At 56.2% G+C, this 14,352-nt stretch overlaps 44 non-coding genes across 44 annotated transcripts; all 44 read right to left on the reverse strand.

Moving 5' to 3' along the window:
* Positions 1-33: 33 nt before the first annotated feature.
* On the reverse strand, positions 34-152 carry LOC132801519 (5S ribosomal RNA). The gene has a single exon (XR_009636635.1). It is a non-coding gene; the product is annotated as a 5S ribosomal RNA (ribosomal RNA).
* A 446-nt stretch (positions 153-598) lies between these two features.
* LOC132801923 (5S ribosomal RNA) lies at positions 599-717 on the reverse strand. The gene has a single exon (XR_009637044.1). It is a non-coding gene; the product is annotated as a 5S ribosomal RNA (ribosomal RNA).
* Positions 718-905: 188 nt separating this feature from the next.
* Positions 906-1,024, reverse strand: LOC132803031 (5S ribosomal RNA). The gene has a single exon (XR_009638137.1). It is a non-coding gene; the product is annotated as a 5S ribosomal RNA (ribosomal RNA).
* Positions 1,025-1,214: 190 nt separating this feature from the next.
* Positions 1,215-1,333, reverse strand: LOC132801357 (5S ribosomal RNA). Its single transcript, XR_009636473.1, has one exon. It is a non-coding gene; the product is annotated as a 5S ribosomal RNA (ribosomal RNA).
* Positions 1,334-1,523: 190 nt separating this feature from the next.
* LOC132801714 (5S ribosomal RNA) lies at positions 1,524-1,642 on the reverse strand. The gene has a single exon (XR_009636834.1). It is a non-coding gene; the product is annotated as a 5S ribosomal RNA (ribosomal RNA).
* A 188-nt stretch (positions 1,643-1,830) lies between these two features.
* On the reverse strand, positions 1,831-1,949 carry LOC132803032 (5S ribosomal RNA). The gene has a single exon (XR_009638138.1). It is a non-coding gene; the product is annotated as a 5S ribosomal RNA (ribosomal RNA).
* Positions 1,950-2,136: 187 nt separating this feature from the next.
* On the reverse strand, positions 2,137-2,255 carry LOC132803033 (5S ribosomal RNA). Its single transcript, XR_009638139.1, has one exon. It is a non-coding gene; the product is annotated as a 5S ribosomal RNA (ribosomal RNA).
* Positions 2,256-2,445: 190 nt separating this feature from the next.
* LOC132803034 (5S ribosomal RNA) lies at positions 2,446-2,564 on the reverse strand. The gene has a single exon (XR_009638140.1). It is a non-coding gene; the product is annotated as a 5S ribosomal RNA (ribosomal RNA).
* A 189-nt stretch (positions 2,565-2,753) lies between these two features.
* Positions 2,754-2,872, reverse strand: LOC132801358 (5S ribosomal RNA). The gene has a single exon (XR_009636474.1). It is a non-coding gene; the product is annotated as a 5S ribosomal RNA (ribosomal RNA).
* A 189-nt stretch (positions 2,873-3,061) lies between these two features.
* On the reverse strand, positions 3,062-3,180 carry LOC132803035 (5S ribosomal RNA). Its single transcript, XR_009638141.1, has one exon. It is a non-coding gene; the product is annotated as a 5S ribosomal RNA (ribosomal RNA).
* Positions 3,181-3,369: 189 nt separating this feature from the next.
* LOC132803036 (5S ribosomal RNA) lies at positions 3,370-3,488 on the reverse strand. Its single transcript, XR_009638142.1, has one exon. It is a non-coding gene; the product is annotated as a 5S ribosomal RNA (ribosomal RNA).
* Positions 3,489-3,677: 189 nt separating this feature from the next.
* LOC132803037 (5S ribosomal RNA) lies at positions 3,678-3,796 on the reverse strand. The gene has a single exon (XR_009638143.1). It is a non-coding gene; the product is annotated as a 5S ribosomal RNA (ribosomal RNA).
* Positions 3,797-3,985: 189 nt separating this feature from the next.
* LOC132803038 (5S ribosomal RNA) lies at positions 3,986-4,104 on the reverse strand. Its single transcript, XR_009638144.1, has one exon. It is a non-coding gene; the product is annotated as a 5S ribosomal RNA (ribosomal RNA).
* A 188-nt stretch (positions 4,105-4,292) lies between these two features.
* On the reverse strand, positions 4,293-4,411 carry LOC132801169 (5S ribosomal RNA). The gene has a single exon (XR_009636285.1). It is a non-coding gene; the product is annotated as a 5S ribosomal RNA (ribosomal RNA).
* Positions 4,412-4,601: 190 nt separating this feature from the next.
* On the reverse strand, positions 4,602-4,720 carry LOC132801249 (5S ribosomal RNA). Its single transcript, XR_009636365.1, has one exon. It is a non-coding gene; the product is annotated as a 5S ribosomal RNA (ribosomal RNA).
* A 188-nt stretch (positions 4,721-4,908) lies between these two features.
* Positions 4,909-5,027, reverse strand: LOC132801686 (5S ribosomal RNA). The gene has a single exon (XR_009636806.1). It is a non-coding gene; the product is annotated as a 5S ribosomal RNA (ribosomal RNA).
* Positions 5,028-5,216: 189 nt separating this feature from the next.
* LOC132801250 (5S ribosomal RNA) lies at positions 5,217-5,335 on the reverse strand. Its single transcript, XR_009636366.1, has one exon. It is a non-coding gene; the product is annotated as a 5S ribosomal RNA (ribosomal RNA).
* Positions 5,336-5,523: 188 nt separating this feature from the next.
* LOC132801577 (5S ribosomal RNA) lies at positions 5,524-5,642 on the reverse strand. Its single transcript, XR_009636694.1, has one exon. It is a non-coding gene; the product is annotated as a 5S ribosomal RNA (ribosomal RNA).
* Positions 5,643-5,831: 189 nt separating this feature from the next.
* LOC132801420 (5S ribosomal RNA) lies at positions 5,832-5,950 on the reverse strand. The gene has a single exon (XR_009636536.1). It is a non-coding gene; the product is annotated as a 5S ribosomal RNA (ribosomal RNA).
* Positions 5,951-6,140: 190 nt separating this feature from the next.
* Positions 6,141-6,259, reverse strand: LOC132801715 (5S ribosomal RNA). Its single transcript, XR_009636835.1, has one exon. It is a non-coding gene; the product is annotated as a 5S ribosomal RNA (ribosomal RNA).
* Positions 6,260-6,448: 189 nt separating this feature from the next.
* LOC132803040 (5S ribosomal RNA) lies at positions 6,449-6,567 on the reverse strand. The gene has a single exon (XR_009638146.1). It is a non-coding gene; the product is annotated as a 5S ribosomal RNA (ribosomal RNA).
* A 189-nt stretch (positions 6,568-6,756) lies between these two features.
* On the reverse strand, positions 6,757-6,875 carry LOC132803041 (5S ribosomal RNA). The gene has a single exon (XR_009638147.1). It is a non-coding gene; the product is annotated as a 5S ribosomal RNA (ribosomal RNA).
* A 190-nt stretch (positions 6,876-7,065) lies between these two features.
* On the reverse strand, positions 7,066-7,184 carry LOC132803042 (5S ribosomal RNA). The gene has a single exon (XR_009638148.1). It is a non-coding gene; the product is annotated as a 5S ribosomal RNA (ribosomal RNA).
* A 189-nt stretch (positions 7,185-7,373) lies between these two features.
* Positions 7,374-7,492, reverse strand: LOC132801359 (5S ribosomal RNA). Its single transcript, XR_009636475.1, has one exon. It is a non-coding gene; the product is annotated as a 5S ribosomal RNA (ribosomal RNA).
* A 189-nt stretch (positions 7,493-7,681) lies between these two features.
* Positions 7,682-7,800, reverse strand: LOC132803043 (5S ribosomal RNA). The gene has a single exon (XR_009638149.1). It is a non-coding gene; the product is annotated as a 5S ribosomal RNA (ribosomal RNA).
* Positions 7,801-7,989: 189 nt separating this feature from the next.
* Positions 7,990-8,108, reverse strand: LOC132803044 (5S ribosomal RNA). The gene has a single exon (XR_009638150.1). It is a non-coding gene; the product is annotated as a 5S ribosomal RNA (ribosomal RNA).
* A 187-nt stretch (positions 8,109-8,295) lies between these two features.
* LOC132801170 (5S ribosomal RNA) lies at positions 8,296-8,414 on the reverse strand. Its single transcript, XR_009636286.1, has one exon. It is a non-coding gene; the product is annotated as a 5S ribosomal RNA (ribosomal RNA).
* A 190-nt stretch (positions 8,415-8,604) lies between these two features.
* Positions 8,605-8,723, reverse strand: LOC132801252 (5S ribosomal RNA). The gene has a single exon (XR_009636368.1). It is a non-coding gene; the product is annotated as a 5S ribosomal RNA (ribosomal RNA).
* Positions 8,724-8,911: 188 nt separating this feature from the next.
* On the reverse strand, positions 8,912-9,030 carry LOC132801171 (5S ribosomal RNA). The gene has a single exon (XR_009636287.1). It is a non-coding gene; the product is annotated as a 5S ribosomal RNA (ribosomal RNA).
* Positions 9,031-9,220: 190 nt separating this feature from the next.
* LOC132801253 (5S ribosomal RNA) lies at positions 9,221-9,339 on the reverse strand. Its single transcript, XR_009636369.1, has one exon. It is a non-coding gene; the product is annotated as a 5S ribosomal RNA (ribosomal RNA).
* Positions 9,340-9,528: 189 nt separating this feature from the next.
* On the reverse strand, positions 9,529-9,647 carry LOC132800833 (5S ribosomal RNA). Its single transcript, XR_009635949.1, has one exon. It is a non-coding gene; the product is annotated as a 5S ribosomal RNA (ribosomal RNA).
* A 188-nt stretch (positions 9,648-9,835) lies between these two features.
* On the reverse strand, positions 9,836-9,954 carry LOC132801578 (5S ribosomal RNA). The gene has a single exon (XR_009636695.1). It is a non-coding gene; the product is annotated as a 5S ribosomal RNA (ribosomal RNA).
* Positions 9,955-10,401: 447 nt separating this feature from the next.
* LOC132801254 (5S ribosomal RNA) lies at positions 10,402-10,520 on the reverse strand. Its single transcript, XR_009636370.1, has one exon. It is a non-coding gene; the product is annotated as a 5S ribosomal RNA (ribosomal RNA).
* A 189-nt stretch (positions 10,521-10,709) lies between these two features.
* LOC132800834 (5S ribosomal RNA) lies at positions 10,710-10,828 on the reverse strand. The gene has a single exon (XR_009635950.1). It is a non-coding gene; the product is annotated as a 5S ribosomal RNA (ribosomal RNA).
* A 188-nt stretch (positions 10,829-11,016) lies between these two features.
* Positions 11,017-11,135, reverse strand: LOC132801579 (5S ribosomal RNA). Its single transcript, XR_009636696.1, has one exon. It is a non-coding gene; the product is annotated as a 5S ribosomal RNA (ribosomal RNA).
* A 446-nt stretch (positions 11,136-11,581) lies between these two features.
* LOC132801173 (5S ribosomal RNA) lies at positions 11,582-11,700 on the reverse strand. Its single transcript, XR_009636289.1, has one exon. It is a non-coding gene; the product is annotated as a 5S ribosomal RNA (ribosomal RNA).
* A 189-nt stretch (positions 11,701-11,889) lies between these two features.
* On the reverse strand, positions 11,890-12,008 carry LOC132801924 (5S ribosomal RNA). The gene has a single exon (XR_009637045.1). It is a non-coding gene; the product is annotated as a 5S ribosomal RNA (ribosomal RNA).
* A 188-nt stretch (positions 12,009-12,196) lies between these two features.
* Positions 12,197-12,315, reverse strand: LOC132800835 (5S ribosomal RNA). The gene has a single exon (XR_009635951.1). It is a non-coding gene; the product is annotated as a 5S ribosomal RNA (ribosomal RNA).
* A 190-nt stretch (positions 12,316-12,505) lies between these two features.
* Positions 12,506-12,624, reverse strand: LOC132801925 (5S ribosomal RNA). The gene has a single exon (XR_009637046.1). It is a non-coding gene; the product is annotated as a 5S ribosomal RNA (ribosomal RNA).
* Positions 12,625-12,814: 190 nt separating this feature from the next.
* On the reverse strand, positions 12,815-12,933 carry LOC132801716 (5S ribosomal RNA). Its single transcript, XR_009636836.1, has one exon. It is a non-coding gene; the product is annotated as a 5S ribosomal RNA (ribosomal RNA).
* Positions 12,934-13,121: 188 nt separating this feature from the next.
* On the reverse strand, positions 13,122-13,240 carry LOC132801255 (5S ribosomal RNA). Its single transcript, XR_009636371.1, has one exon. It is a non-coding gene; the product is annotated as a 5S ribosomal RNA (ribosomal RNA).
* A 188-nt stretch (positions 13,241-13,428) lies between these two features.
* On the reverse strand, positions 13,429-13,547 carry LOC132801771 (5S ribosomal RNA). Its single transcript, XR_009636891.1, has one exon. It is a non-coding gene; the product is annotated as a 5S ribosomal RNA (ribosomal RNA).
* A 190-nt stretch (positions 13,548-13,737) lies between these two features.
* LOC132800836 (5S ribosomal RNA) lies at positions 13,738-13,856 on the reverse strand. Its single transcript, XR_009635952.1, has one exon. It is a non-coding gene; the product is annotated as a 5S ribosomal RNA (ribosomal RNA).
* A 188-nt stretch (positions 13,857-14,044) lies between these two features.
* On the reverse strand, positions 14,045-14,163 carry LOC132801360 (5S ribosomal RNA). The gene has a single exon (XR_009636476.1). It is a non-coding gene; the product is annotated as a 5S ribosomal RNA (ribosomal RNA).
* Positions 14,164-14,352: the final 189 nt, after the last annotated feature.

Genomic DNA, 14,352 nt, shown 5'->3' on the forward strand with positions numbered 1-14,352 from the left:
GCGCGGGGAAAGAGAGGAAAAAAAAAAAAAAAAGGGGTGCAACACGAGGACTTCCCAGGAGGTCACCCATCCTAGTACTACTCTCGCCCAAGCACGCTTAACTTCGGAGTTCTGATGGGATCCGGTGCATTAGTGCTGGTATGATCGCACCTGACATGGTGATGCTAAAGAATGGATATAAGGAAAAGAAGCAGCGCAGCAGGTCCGCATGCGTTCGGCGCGATCCGGGCAGCGGCATCGACGCACCGTCCCACCGAGCGAGTTCCCTCGGTCGGGCCGGGATAAAAGGGAAACTCCGAGGGTGAAAGGCGCGGGGAAAGAGAGGAAAAAAAAAAAAAAAAGGGGTGCAACACGAGGACTTCGGAGTTCTGATGGGATCCGGTGCATTAGTGCTGGTATGATCGCACCCGACATGGTGATGCTAAAGAATGGATATAAGGAAAAGAAGCAGCGCAGCAGGTCCGCATGCGTTCGGCGCGATCCGGGCAGCGGCATCGACGCACCGTCCCACCGAGCGAGTTCCCTCGGTCGGGCCGGGATAAAAGGGAAACTCCGAGGGTGAAAGGCGCGGGGAAAGAGAGGAAAAAAAAAAAAAAAAGGGGTGCAACACGAGGACTTCCCAGGAGGTCACCCATCCTAGTACTACTCTCGCCCAAGCACGCTTAACTTCGGAGTTCTGATGGGATCCAGTGCATTAGTGCTGGTATGATCGCACCGCACATGGTGATGCTAAAGAATGGATATAAGGAAAAGAAGCAGCGCAGCAGGTCCGCAGGCGTTCGGCGCGATCCGGGCAGCGGCATCGACGCACCGGCCCACCGAGCGAGTTCCCTCGGTCGGGCCGGGAGAAAAGGGAAACTCCGAGGGTAAAAGGCGCGGGGAAAGAGAGGAAAAAAAAAAAAAAAGGGGTGCAACACGAGGACTTCCCAGGAGGTCACCCATCCTAGTACTACTCTCGCCCAAGCACGCTTAACTTCGGAGTTCTGATGGGATCCGGTGCATTAGTGCTGGTATGATCGCACCCGACATGGTGATGCTAAAGAATGGATATAAGGAAAAGAAGCAGCGCAGCAGGTCCGCATGCGTTCGGCGCGATCCGGGCAGCGGCATCGACGCACCGGCCCACCGAGCGAGTTCCCTCGGTCGGGCCGGGAGAAAAGGGAAACTCCGAGGGTGAAAGGCGCGGGGAAAGAGAGGAAAAAAAAAAAAAAAAAGGGGTGCAACACGAGGACTTCCCAGGAGGTCACCCATCCTAGTACTACTCTCGCCCAAGCACGTTTAACTTCGGAGTTCTGATGGGATCCGGTGCATTAGTGCTGGTATGATCGCACCCGACATGGTGATGCTAAAGAATGGATATAAGGAAAAGAAGCAGCGCAGCAGGTCCGCAGGCGTTCGGCGCGATCCGGGCAGCGGCATCGACGCACCGGCCCACCGAGCGAGTTCCCTCGGTCGGGCCGGGAGAAAAGGGAAACTCCGAGGGTGAAAGGCGCGGGGAAAGAGAGGAAAAAAAAAAAAAAAAAGGGGTGCAACACGAGGACTTCCCAGGAAGTCACCCATCCTAGTACTACTCTCGCCCAAGCACGCTTAACTTCGGAGTTCTGATGGGATCCGGTGCATAAGTGCTGGTATGATCGCACCCGACATGGTGATGCTAAAGAATGGATATAAGGAAAAGAAGCAGCGCAGCAGGTCCGCAGGCGTTCGGCGCGATCCGGGCAGCGGCATCGACGCACCGGCCCACCGAGCGAGTTCCCTCGGTCGGGCCGGGAGAAAAGGGAAACTCCGAGGGTAAAAGGCGCGGGGAAAGAGAGGAAAAAAAAAAAAAAAGGGGTGCAACACGAGGACTTCCCAGGAGGTCACCCATCCTAGTACTACTCTCGCCCAAGCACGCTTAACTTCGGAGTTCTGATGGGATCCGGTGCATTAGTGCTGGTATGATCGCACCCGACATGGTGATGCTAAAGAATGGATATAAGGAAAAGAAGCAGCGCAGCAGGTCCGCATGCGTTCGGCGCGATCCGGGCAGCGGCATCGACGCACCGGCCCACCGAGCGAGTTCCCTCGGTCGGGCCGGGAGAAAAGGGAAACTCCGAGGGTGAAAGGCGCGGGGAAAGAGAGGAAAAAAAAAAAAAAGGGGTGCAACACGAGGACTTCCCAGGAGGTCACCCATCCTAGTACTACTCTCGCCCAAGCACGCTTAACTTCGGAGTTCTGATGGGATCCGGTGCATTAGTGCTGGTATGATCGCACCCGACATGGTGATGCTAAAGAATGGATATAAGGAAAAGAAGCAGCGCAGCAGGTCCGCATGCGTTCGGCTCGATCCGGGCAGCGGCATCGACGCACCGGCCCACCGAGCGAGTTCCCTCGGTCGGGCCGGGAGAAAAGGGAAACTCCGAGGGTAAAAGGCGCGGGGAAAGAGAGGAAAAAAAAAAAAAAAAAGGGGTGCAACACGAGGACTTCCCAGGAGGTCACCCATCCTAGTACTACTCTCGCCCAAGCACGCTTAACTTCGGAGTTCTGATGGGATCCGGTGCATTAGTGCTGGTATGATCGCACCCGACATGGTGATGCTAAAGAATGGATATAAGGAAAAGAAGCAGCGCAGCAGGTCCGCAGGCGTTCGGCGCGATCCGGGCAGCGGCATCGACGCACCGGCCCACCGAGCGAGTTCCCTCGGTCGGGCCGGGAGAAAAGGGAAACTCCGAGGGTGAAAGGCGCGGGGAAAGAGAGGAAAAAAAAAAAAAAAAGGGGTGCAACACGAGGACTTCCCAGGAGGTCACCCATCCTAGTACTACTCTCGCCCAAGCACGTTTAACTTCGGAGTTCTGATGGGATCCGGTGCATTAGTGCTGGTATGATCGCACCCGACATGGTGATGCTAAAGAATGGATATAAGGAAAAGAAGCAGCGCAGCAGGTCCGCAGGCGTTCGGCGCGATCCGGGCAGCGGCATCGACGCACCGGCCCACCGAGCGAGTTCCCTCGGTCGGGCCGGGAGAAAAGGGAAACTCCGAGGGTGAAAGGCGCGGGGAAAGAGAGGAAAAAAAAAAAAAAAAGGGGTGCAACACGAGGACTTCCCAGGAGGTCACCCATCCTAGTACTACTCTCGCCCAAGCACGCTTAACTTCGGAGTTCTGATGGGATCCGGTGCATTAGTGCTGGTATGATCGCACCCGACATGGTGATGCTAAAGAATGGATATAAGGAAAAGAAGCAGCGCAGCAGGTCCGCATGCGTTCGGCGCGATCCGGGCAGCGGCATCGACGCACCGGCCCACCGAGCGAGTTCCCTCGGTCGGGCCGGGAGAAAAGGGAAACTCCGAGGGTGAAAGGCGCGGGGAAAGAGAGGAAAAAAAAAAAAAAAAGGGGTGCAACACGAGGACTTCCCAGGAGGTCACCCATCCTAGTACTACTCTCGCCCAAGCACGCTTAACTTCGGAGTTCTGATGGGATCCGGTGCATTAGTGCTGGTATGATCGCACCCGACATGGTGATGCTAAAGAATGGATATAAGGAAAAGAAGCAGCGCAGCAGGTCCGCATGCGTTCGGCGCGATCCGGGCAGCGGCATCGACGCACCGGCCCACCGAGCGAGTTCCCTCGGTCGGGCCGGGAGAAAAGGGAAACTCCGAGGGTGAAAGGCGCGGGGAAAGAGAGGAAAAAAAAAAAAAAAAGGGGTGCAACACGAGGACTTCCCAGGAGGTCACCCATCCTAGTACTACTCTCGCCCAAGCACGCTTAACTTCGGAGTTCTGATGGGATCCGGTGCATTAGTGCTGGTATGATCGCACCCGACATGGTGATGCTAAAGAATGGATATAAGGAAAAGAAGCAGCGCAGCAGGTCCGCATGCGTTCGGCGCGATCCGGGCAGCGGCATCGACGCACCGGCCCACCGAGCGAGTTCCCTCGGTCGGGCCGGGAGAAAAGGGAAACTCCGAGGGTGAAAGGCGCGGGGAAAGAGAGGAAAAAAAAAAAAAAAAGGGGTGCAACACGAGGACTTCCCAGGAGGTCACCCATCCTAGTACTACTCTCGCCCAAGCACGCTTAACTTCGGAGTTCTGATGGGATCCGGTGCATTAGTGCTGGTATGATCGCACCCGACATGGTGATGCTAAAGAATGGATATAAGGAAAAGAAGCAGCGCAGCAGGTCCGCATGCGTTCGGCGCGATCCGGGCAGCGGCATCGATGCACCGGCCCACCGAGCGAGTTCCCTCGGTCGGGCCGGAAGAAAAGGGAAACTCCGAGGGTGAAAGGCGCGGGGAAAGAGAGGAAAAAAAAAAAAAAAAGGGTGCAACACGAGGACTTCCCAGGAGGTCACCCATCCTAGTACTACTCTCGCCCAAGCACGCTTAACTTCGGAGTTCTGATGGGATCCGGTGCATTAGTGCTGGTATGATCGCACCCGACATGGTGATGCTAAAGAATGGATATAAGGAAAAGAAGCAGCGCAGCAGGTCCGCATGCGTTCGGCGCGATCCGGGCAGCGGCATCGACGCACCGGCCCACCGAGCGAGTTCCCTCGGTCGGGCCGGGAGAAAAGGGAAACTCCGAGGGTGAAAGGCGCGGGGAAAGAGAGGAAAAAAAAAAAAAAAAAGGGGTGCAACACGAGGACTTCCCAAGAGGTCACCCATCCTAGTACTACTCTCGCCCAAGCACGCTTAACTTCGGAGTTCTGATGGGATCCGGTGCATTAGTGCTGGTATGATCGCACCCGACATGGTGATGCTAAAGAATGGATATAAGGAAAAGAAGCAGCGCAGCAGGTCCGCATGCGTTCGGCGCGATCCGGGCAGCGGCATCGACGCACCGGCCCACCGAGCGAGTTCCCTCGGTCGGGCCGGGAGAAAAGGGAAACTCCGAGGGTGAAAGGCGCGGGGAAAGAGAGGAAAAAAAAAAAAAAAAGGGTGCAACACGAGGACTTCCCAGGAGGTCACCCATCCTAGTACTACTCTCGCCCAAGCACGCTTAACTTCGGAGTTCTGATGGGATCCGATGCATTAGTGCTGGTATGATCGCACCCGACATGGTGATGCTAAAGAATGGATATAAGGAAAAGAAGCAGCGCAGCAGGTCCGCATGCGTTCGGCGCGATCCGGGCAGCGGCATCGACGCACCGGCCCACCGAGCGAGTTCCCTCGGTCGGGCCGGGAGAAAAGGGAAACTCCGAGGGTGAAAGGCGCGGGGAAAGAGAGGAAAAAAAAAAAAAAAAGGGGTGCAACACGAGGACTTCCCAAGAGGTCACCCATCCTAGTACTACTCTCGCCCAAGCACGCTTAACTTCGGAGTTCTGATGGGATCCGGTGCATTAGTGCTGGTATGATCGCACCCGACATGGTGATGCTAAAGAATGGATATAAGGAAAAGAAGCAGCGCAGCAGGTCCGCATGCGTTCGGCGCGATCCGGGCAGCGGCATCGACGCACCGGCCCACCGAGCGAGTTCCCTCGGTCGGGCTGGGAGAAAAGGGAAACTCCGAGGGTGAAAGGCGCGGGGAAAGAGAGGAAAAAAAAAAAAAAAAGGGTGCAACACGAGGACTTCCCAGGAGGTCACCCATCCTAGTACTACTCTCGCCCAAGCACGCTTAACTTCGGAGTTCTGATGGGATCCGGTGCATTAGTGCTGGTATGATCGCACCTGACATGGTGATGCTAAAGAATGGATATAAGGAAAAGAAGCAGCGCAGCAGGTCCGCATGCGTTCGGCGCGATCCGGGCAGCGGCATCGACGCACCGTCCCACCGAGCGAGTTCCCTCGGTCGGGCCGGGATAAAAGGGAAACTCCGAGGGTGAAAGGCGCGGGGAAAGAGAGGAAAAAAAAAAAAAAAAAGGGTGCAACACGAGGACTTCCCAGGAGGTCACCCATCCTAGTACTACTCTCGCCCAAGCACGTTTAACTTCGGAGTTCTGATGGGATCCGGTGCATTAGTGCTGGTATGATCGCACCCGACATGGTGATGCTAAAGAATGGATATAAGGAAAAGAAGCAGCGCAGCAGGTCCGCAGGCGTTCGGCGCGATCCGGGCAGTGGCATCGACGCACCGGCCCACCGAGCGAGTTCCCTCGGTCGGGCCGGGAGAAAAGGGAAACTCCGAGGGTGAAAGGCGCGGGGAAAGAGAGGAAAAAAAAAAAAAAAAAGGGGTGCAACACGAGGACTTCCCAGGAAGTCACCCATCCTAGTACTACTCTCGCCCAAGCACGCTTAACTTCGGAGTTCTGATGGGATCCGGTGCATAAGTGCTGGTATGATCGCACCCGACATGGTGATGCTAAAGAATGGATATAAGGAAAAGAAGCAGCGCAGCAGGTCCGCAGGCGTTCGGCGCGATCCGGGCAGCGGCATCGACGCACCGGCCCACCGAGCGAGTTCCCTCGGTCGGGCCGGGAGAAAAGGGAAACTCCGAGGGTAAAAGGCGCGGGGAAAGAGAGGAAAAAAAAAAAAAAAAGGGGTGCAACACGAGGACTTCCCAGGAGGTCACCCATCCTAGTACTACTCTCGCCCAAGCACGCTTAACTTCGGAGTTCTGATGGGATCCGGTGCATTAGTGCTGGTATGATCGCACCCGACATGGTGATGCTAAAGAATGGATATAAGGAAAAGAAGCAGCGCAGCAGGTCCGCATGCGTTCGGCGCGATCCGGGCAGCGGCATCGACGCACCGGCCCACCGAGCGAGTTCCCTCGGTCGGGCCGGGAGAAAAGGGAAACTCCGAGGGTGAAAGGCGCGGGGAAAGAGAGGAAAAAAAAAAAAAAAAGGGGTGCAACACGAGGACTTCCCAGGAGGTCACCCATCCTAGTACTACTCTCGCCCAAGCACGCTTAACTTCGGAGTTCTGATGGGATCCGGTGCATTAGTGCTGGTATGATCGCACCCGACATGGTGATGCTAAAGAATGGATATAAGGAAAAGAAGCAGCGCAGCAGGTCCGCATGCGTTCGGCGCGATCCGGGCAGCGGCATCGACGCACCGGCCCACCGAGCGAGTTCCCTCGGTCGGGCCGGGAGAAAAGGGAAACTCCGAGGGTGAAAGGCGCGGGGAAAGAGAGGAAAAAAAAAAAAAAAAAGGGGTGCAACACGAGGACTTCCCAGGAGGTCACCCATCCTAGTACTACTCTCGCCCAAGCACGCTTAACTTCGGAGTTCTGATGGGATCCGGTGCATTAGTGCTGGTATGATCGCACCCGACATGGTGATGCTAAAGAATGGATATAAGGAAAAGAAGCAGCGCAGCAGGTCCGCAGGCGTTCGGCGCGATCCGGGCAGCGGCATCGACGCACCGGCCCACCGAGCGAGTTCCCTCGGTCGGGCCGGGAGAAAAGGGAAACTCCGAGGGTGAAAGGCGCGGGGAAAGAGAGGAAAAAAAAAAAAAAAAGGGGTGCAACACGAGGACTTCCCAGGAGGTCACCCATCCTAGTACTACTCTCGCCCAAGCACGTTTAACTTCGGAGTTCTGATGGGATCCGGTGCATTAGTGCTGGTATGATCGCACCCGACATGGTGATGCTAAAGAATGGATATAAGGAAAAGAAGCAGCGCAGCAGGTCCGCAGGCGTTCGGCGCGATCCGGGCAGCGGCATCGACGCACCGGCCCACCGAGCGAGTTCCCTCGGTCGGGCCGGGAGAAAAGGGAAACTCCGAGGGTGAAAGGCGCGGGGAAAGAGAGGAAAAAAAAAAAAAAAAGGGGTGCAACACGAGGACTTCCCAGGAGGTCACCCATCCTAGTACTACTCTCGCCCAAGCACGCTTAACTTCGGAGTTCTGATGGGATCCGGTGCATTAGTGCTGGTATGATCGCACCCGACATGGTGATGCTAAAGAATGGATATAAGGAAAAGAAGCAGCGCAGCAGGTCCGCATGCGTTCGGCGCGATCCGGGCAGCGGCATCGACGCACCGGCCCACCGAGCGAGTTCCCTCGGTCGGGCCGGGAGAAAAGGGAAACTCCGAGGGTGAAAGGCGCGGGGAAAGAGAGGAAAAAAAAAAAAAAAAGGGGTGCAACACGAGGACTTCCCAGGAGGTCACCCATCCTAGTACTACTCTCGCCCAAGCACGCTTAACTTCGGAGTTCTGATGGGATCCGGTGCATTAGTGCTGGTATGATCGCACCCGACATGGTGATGCTAAAGAATGGATATAAGGAAAAGAAGCAGCGCAGCAGGTCCGCATGCGTTCGGCGCGATCCGGGCAGCGGCATCGATGCACCGGCCCACCGAGCGAGTTCCCTCGGTCGGGCCGGAAGAAAAGGGAAACTCCGAGGGTGAAAGGCGCGGGGAAAGAGAGGAAAAAAAAAAAAAAAGGGTGCAACACGAGGACTTCCCAGGAGGTCACCCATCCTAGTACTACTCTCGCCCAAGCACGCTTAACTTCGGAGTTCTGATGGGATCCGGTGCATTAGTGCTGGTATGATCGCACCCGACATGGTGATGCTAAAGAATGGATATAAGGAAAAGAAGCAGCGCAGCAGGTCCGCATGCGTTCGGCGCGATCCGGGCAGCGGCATCGACGCACCGGCCCACCGAGCGAGTTCCCTCGGTCGGGCCGGGAGAAAAGGGAAACTCCGAGGGTGAAAGGCGCGGGGAAAGAGAGGAAAAAAAAAAAAAAAAAGGGGTGCAACACGAGGACTTCCCAAGAGGTCACCCATCCTAGTACTACTCTCGCCCAAGCACGCTTAACTTCGGAGTTCTGATGGGATCCGGTGCATTAGTGCTGGTATGATCGCACCCGACATGGTGATGCTAAAGAATGGATATAAGGAAAAGAAGCAGCGCAGCAGGTCCGCATGCGTTCGGCGCGATCCGGGCAGCGGCATCGACGCACCGGCCCACCGAGCGAGTTCCCTCGGTCGGGCCGGGAGAAAAGGGAAACTCCGAGGGTGAAAGGCGCGGGGAAAGAGAGGAAAAAAAAAAAAAAAAGGGTGCAACACGAGGACTTCCCAGGAGGTCACCCATCCTAGTACTACTCTCGCCCAAGCACGCTTAACTTCGGAGTTCTGATGGGATCCGGTGCATTAGTGCTGGTATGATCGCACCCGACATGGTGATGCTAAAGAATGGATATAAGGAAAAGAAGCAGCGCAGCAGGTCCGCATGCGTTCGGCGCGATCCGGGCAGCGGCATCGACGCACCGGCCCACCGAGCGAGTTCCCTCGGTCGGGCCGGGAGAAAAGGGAAACTCCGAGGGTGAAAGGCGCGGGGAAAGAGAGGAAAAAAAAAAAAAAAAAGGGGTGCAACACGAGGACTTCCCAAGAGGTCACCCATCCTAGTACTACTCTCGCCCAAGCACGCTTAACTTCGGAGTTCTGATGGGATCCGGTGCATTAGTGCTGGTATGATCGCACCCGACATGGTGATGCTAAAGAATGGATATAAGGAAAAGAAGCAGCGCAGCAGGTCCGCATGCGTTCGGCGCGATCCGGGCAGCGGCATCGACGCACCGGCCCACCGAGCGAGTTCCCTCGGTCGGGCCGGGAGAAAAGGGAAACTCCGAGGGTGAAAGGCGCGGGGAAAGAGAGGAAAAAAAAAAAAAAAAGGGGTGCAACACGAGGACTTCCCAGGAGGTCACCCATCCTAGTACTACTCTCGCCCAAGCACGCTTAACTTCGGAGTTCTGATGGGATCCGGTGCATTAGTGCTGGTATGATCGCACCCGACATGGTGATGCTAAAGAATGGATATAAGGAAAAGAAGCAGCGCAGCAGGTCCGCATGCGTTCGGCGCGATCCGGGCAGCGGCATCGACGCACCGGCCCACCGAGCGAGTTCCCTCGGTCGGGCTGGGAGAAAAGGGAAACTCCGAGGGTGAAAGGCGCGGGGAAAGAGAGGAAAAAAAAAAAAAAAAGGGTGCAACACGAGGACTTCCCAGGAGGTCACCCATCCTAGTACTACTCTCGCCCAAGCACGCTTAACTTCGGAGTTCTGATGGGATCCGGTGCATTAGTGCTGGTATGATCGCACCTGACATGGTGATGCTAAAGAATGGATATAAGGAAAAGAAGCAGCGCAGCAGGTCCGCATGCGTTCGGCGCGATCCGGGCAGCGGCATCGACGCACCGTCCCACCGAGCGAGTTCCCTCGGTCGGGCCGGGATAAAAGGGAAACTCCGAGGGTGAAAGGCGCGGGGAAAGAGAGGAAAAAAAAAAAAAAAAGGGGTGCAACACGAGGACTTCGGAGTTCTGATGGGATCCGGTGCATTAGTGCTGGTATGATCGCACCCGACATGGTGATGCTAAAGAATGGATATAAGGAAAAGAAGCAGCGCAGCAGGTCCGCATGCGTTCGGCGCGATCCGGGCAGCGGCATCGACGCACCGGCCCACCGAGCGAGTTCCCTCGGTCGGGCTGGGAGAAAAGGGAAACTCCGAGGGTGAAAGGCGCGGGGAAAGAGAGGAAAAAAAAAAAAAAAAAGGGGTGCAACACGAGGACTTCCCAAGAGGTCACCCATCCTAGTACTACTCTCGCCCAAGCACGCTTAACTTCGGAGTTCTGATGGGATCCGGTGCATTAGTGCTGGTATGATCGCACCCGACATGGTGATGCTAAAGAATGGATATAAGGAAAAGAAGCAGCGCAGCAGGTCCGCATGCGTTCGGCGCGATCCGGGCAGCGGCATCGACGCACCGGCCCACCGAGCGAGTTCCCTCGGTCGGGCCGGGAGAAAAGGGAAACTCCGAGGGTGAAAGGCGCGGGGAAAGAGAGGAAAAAAAAAAAAAAAAGGGGTGCAACACGAGGACTTCCCAGGAGGTCACCCATCCTAGTACTACTCTCGCCCAAGCACGCTTAACTTCGGAGTTCTGATGGGATCCGGTGCATTAGTGCTGGTATGATCGCACCCGACATGGTGATGCTAAAGAATGGATATAAGGAAAAGAAGCAGCGCAGCAGGTCCGCATGCGTTCGGCGCGATCCGGGCAGCGGCATCGACGCACCGGCCCACCGAGCGAGTTCCCTCGGTCGGGCTGGGAGAAAAGGGAAACTCCGAGGGTGAAAGGCGCGGGGAAAGAGAGGAAAAAAAAAAAAAAAAGGGTGCAACACGAGGACTTCCCAGGAGGTCACCCATCCTAGTACTACTCTCGCCCAAGCACGCTTAACTTCGGAGTTCTGATGGGATCCGGTGCATTAGTGCTGGTATGATCGCACCTGACATGGTGATGCTAAAGAATGGATATAAGGAAAAGAAGCAGCGCAGCAGGTCCGCATGCGTTCGGCGCGATCCGGGCAGCGGCATCGACGCACCGTCCCACCGAGCGAGTTCCCTCGGTCGGGCCGGGATAAAAGGGAAACTCCGAGGGTGAAAGGCGCGGGGAAAGAGAGGAAAAAAAAAAAAAAAAGGGGTGCAACACGAGGACTTCGGAGTTCTGATGGGATCCGGTGCATTAGTGCTGGTATGATCGCACCCGACATGGTGATGCTAAAGAATGGATATAAGGAAAAGAAGCAGCGCAGCAGGTCCGCATGCGTTCGGCGCGATCCGGGCAGCGGCATCGACGCACCGGCCCACCGAGCGAGTTCCCTCGGTCGGGCTGGGAGAAAAGGGAAACTCCGAGGGTGAAAGGCGCGGGGAAAGAGAGGAAAAAAAAAAAAAAAAAGGGTGCAACACGAGGACTTCCCAGGAGGTCACCCATCCTAGTACTACTCTCGCCCAAGCACGCTTAACTTCGGAGTTCTGATGGGATCCGGTGCATTAGTGCTGGTATGATCGCACCCGACATGGTGATGCTAAAGAATGGATATAAGGAAAAGAAGCAGCGCAGCAGGTCCGCATGCGTTCGGCGCGATCCGGGCAGCGGCATCGACGCACCGTCCCACCGAGCGAGTTCCCTCGGTCGGGCCGGGATAAAAGGGAAACTCCGAGGGTGAAAGGCGCGGGGAAAGAGAGGAAAAAAAAAAAAAAAAGGGGTGCAACACGAGGACTTCCCAGGAGGTCACCCATCCTAGTACTACTCTCGCCCAAGCACGCTTAACTTCGGAGTTCTGATGGGATCCAGTGCATTAGTGCTGGTATGATCGCACCGCACATGGTGATGCTAAAGAATGGATATAAGGAAAAGAAGCAGCGCAGCAGGTCCGCAGGCGTTCGGCGCGATCCGGGCAGCGGCATCGACGCACCGGCCCACCGAGCGAGTTCCCTCGGTCGGGCCGGGAGAAAAGGGAAACTCCGAGGGTAAAAGGCGCGGGGAAAGAGAGGAAAAAAAAAAAAAAAGGGGTGCAACACGAGGACTTCCCAGGAGGTCACCCATCCTAGTACTACTCTCGCCCAAGCACGCTTAACTTCGGAGTTCTGATGGGATCCGGTGCATTAGTGCTGGTATGATCGCACCCGACATGGTGATGCTAAAGAATGGATATAAGGAAAAGAAGCAGCGCAGCAGGTCCGCATGCGTTCGGCGCGATCCGGGCAGCGGCATCGACGCACCGGCCCACCGAGCGAGTTCCCTCGGTCGGGCCGGGAGAAAAGGGAAACTCCGAGGGTGAAAGGCGCGGGGAAAGAGAGGAAAAAAAAAAAAAAAAAGGGGTGCAACACGAGGACTTCCCAGGAGGTCACCCATCCTAGAACTACTCTCGCCCAAGCACGTTTAACTTCGGAGTTCTGATGGGATCCGGTGCATTAGTGCTGGTATGATCGCACCCGACATGGTGATGCTAAAGAATGGATATAAGGAAAAGAAGCAGCGCAGCAGGTCCGCAGGCGTTCGGCGCGATCCGGGCAGCGGCATCGACGCACCGGCCCACCGAGCGAGTTCCCTCGGTCGGGCCGGGAGAAAAGGGAAACTCCGAGGGTGAAAGGCGCGGGGAAAGAGAGGAAAAAAAAAAAAAAAAAGGGGTGCAACACGAGGACTTCCCAGGAAGTCACCCATCCTAGTACTACTCTCGCCCAAGCACGCTTAACTTCGGAGTTCTGATGGGATCCGGTGCATAAGTGCTGGTATGATCGCACCCGACATGGTGATGCTAAAGAATGGATATAAGGAAAAGAAGCAGCGCAGCAGGTCCGCAGGCGTTCGGCGCGATCCGGGCAGCGGCATCGACGCACCGGCCCACCGAGCGAGTTCCCTCGGTCGGGCCGGGAGAAAAGGGAAACTCCGAGGGTAAAAGGCGCGGGGAAAGAGAGGAAAAAAAAAAAAAAAGGGGTGCAACACGAGGACTTCCCAAGAGGTCACCCATCCTAGTACTACTCTCGCCCAAGCACGCTTAACTTCGGAGTTCTGATGGGATCCGGTGCATTAGTGCTGGTATGATCGCACCCGACATGGTGATGCTAAAGAATGGATATAAGGAAAAGAAGCAGCGCAGCAGGTCCGCATGCGTTCGGCGCGATCCGGGCAGCGGCATCGACGCACCGGCCCACCGAGCGAGTGCCCTCGGTCGGGCCGGGAGAAAAGGGAAACTCCGAGGGTGAAAGGCGCGGGGAAAGAGAGGAAAAAAAAAAAAAAAGGGGTGCAACACGAGGACTTCCCAGGAGGTCACCCATCCTAGTACTACTCTCGCCCAAGCACGCTTAATTTCGGAGTTCTGATGGGATCCGGTGCATTAGTGCTGGTATGATCGCACCCGACATGGTGATGCTAAAGAATGGATATAAGGAAAAGAAGCAGCGCAGCAGGTCCGCATGCGTTCGGCGCGATCCGGGCAGCGGCATCGACGCACCGGCCCACCGAGCGAGTTCCCTCGGTCGGGCCGGGAGAAAAGGGAAACTCCGAGGGTGAAAGGCGCGGGGAAAGAGAGGAAAAAAAAAAAAAAAAAGGGGTGCAACACGAGGACTTCCCAGGAGGTCACCCATCCTAGTACTACTCTCGCCCAAGCACGCTTAACTTCGGAGTTCTGATGGGATCCGGTGCATTAGTGCTGGTATGATCGCACCCGACATGGTGATGCTAAAGAATGGATATAAGGAAAAGAAGCAGCGCAGCAGGTCCGCAGGCGTTCGGCGCGATCCGGGCAGCGGCATCGACGCACCGGCCCACCGAGCGAGTTCCCTCGGTCGGGCCGGGAGAAAAGGGAAACTCCGAGGGTGAAAGGCGCGGGGAAAGAGAGGAAAAAAAAAAAAAAAGGGGTGCAACACGAGGACTTCCCAGGAGGTCACCCATCCTAGTACTACTCTCGCCCAAGCACGTTTAACTTCGGAGTTCTGATGGGATCCGGTGCATTAGTGCTGGTATGATCGCACCCGACATGGTGATGCTAAAGAATGGATATAAGGAAAAGAAGCAGCGCAGCAGGTCCGCAGGCGTTCGGCGCGATCCGGGCAGCGGCATCGACGCACCGGCCCACCGAGCGAGTTCCCTCGGTCGGGCCGGGAGAAAAGGGAAACTCCGAGGGTGAAAGGCGCGGGGAAAGAGAGGAAAAAAAAAAAAAAAA

Source organism: Ziziphus jujuba, chromosome 2 (genome assembly GCF_031755915.1).
Source record: "Ziziphus jujuba cultivar Dongzao chromosome 2, ASM3175591v1".
Classification (NCBI taxonomy): domain Eukaryota; kingdom Viridiplantae; phylum Streptophyta; class Magnoliopsida; order Rosales; family Rhamnaceae; genus Ziziphus; species Ziziphus jujuba.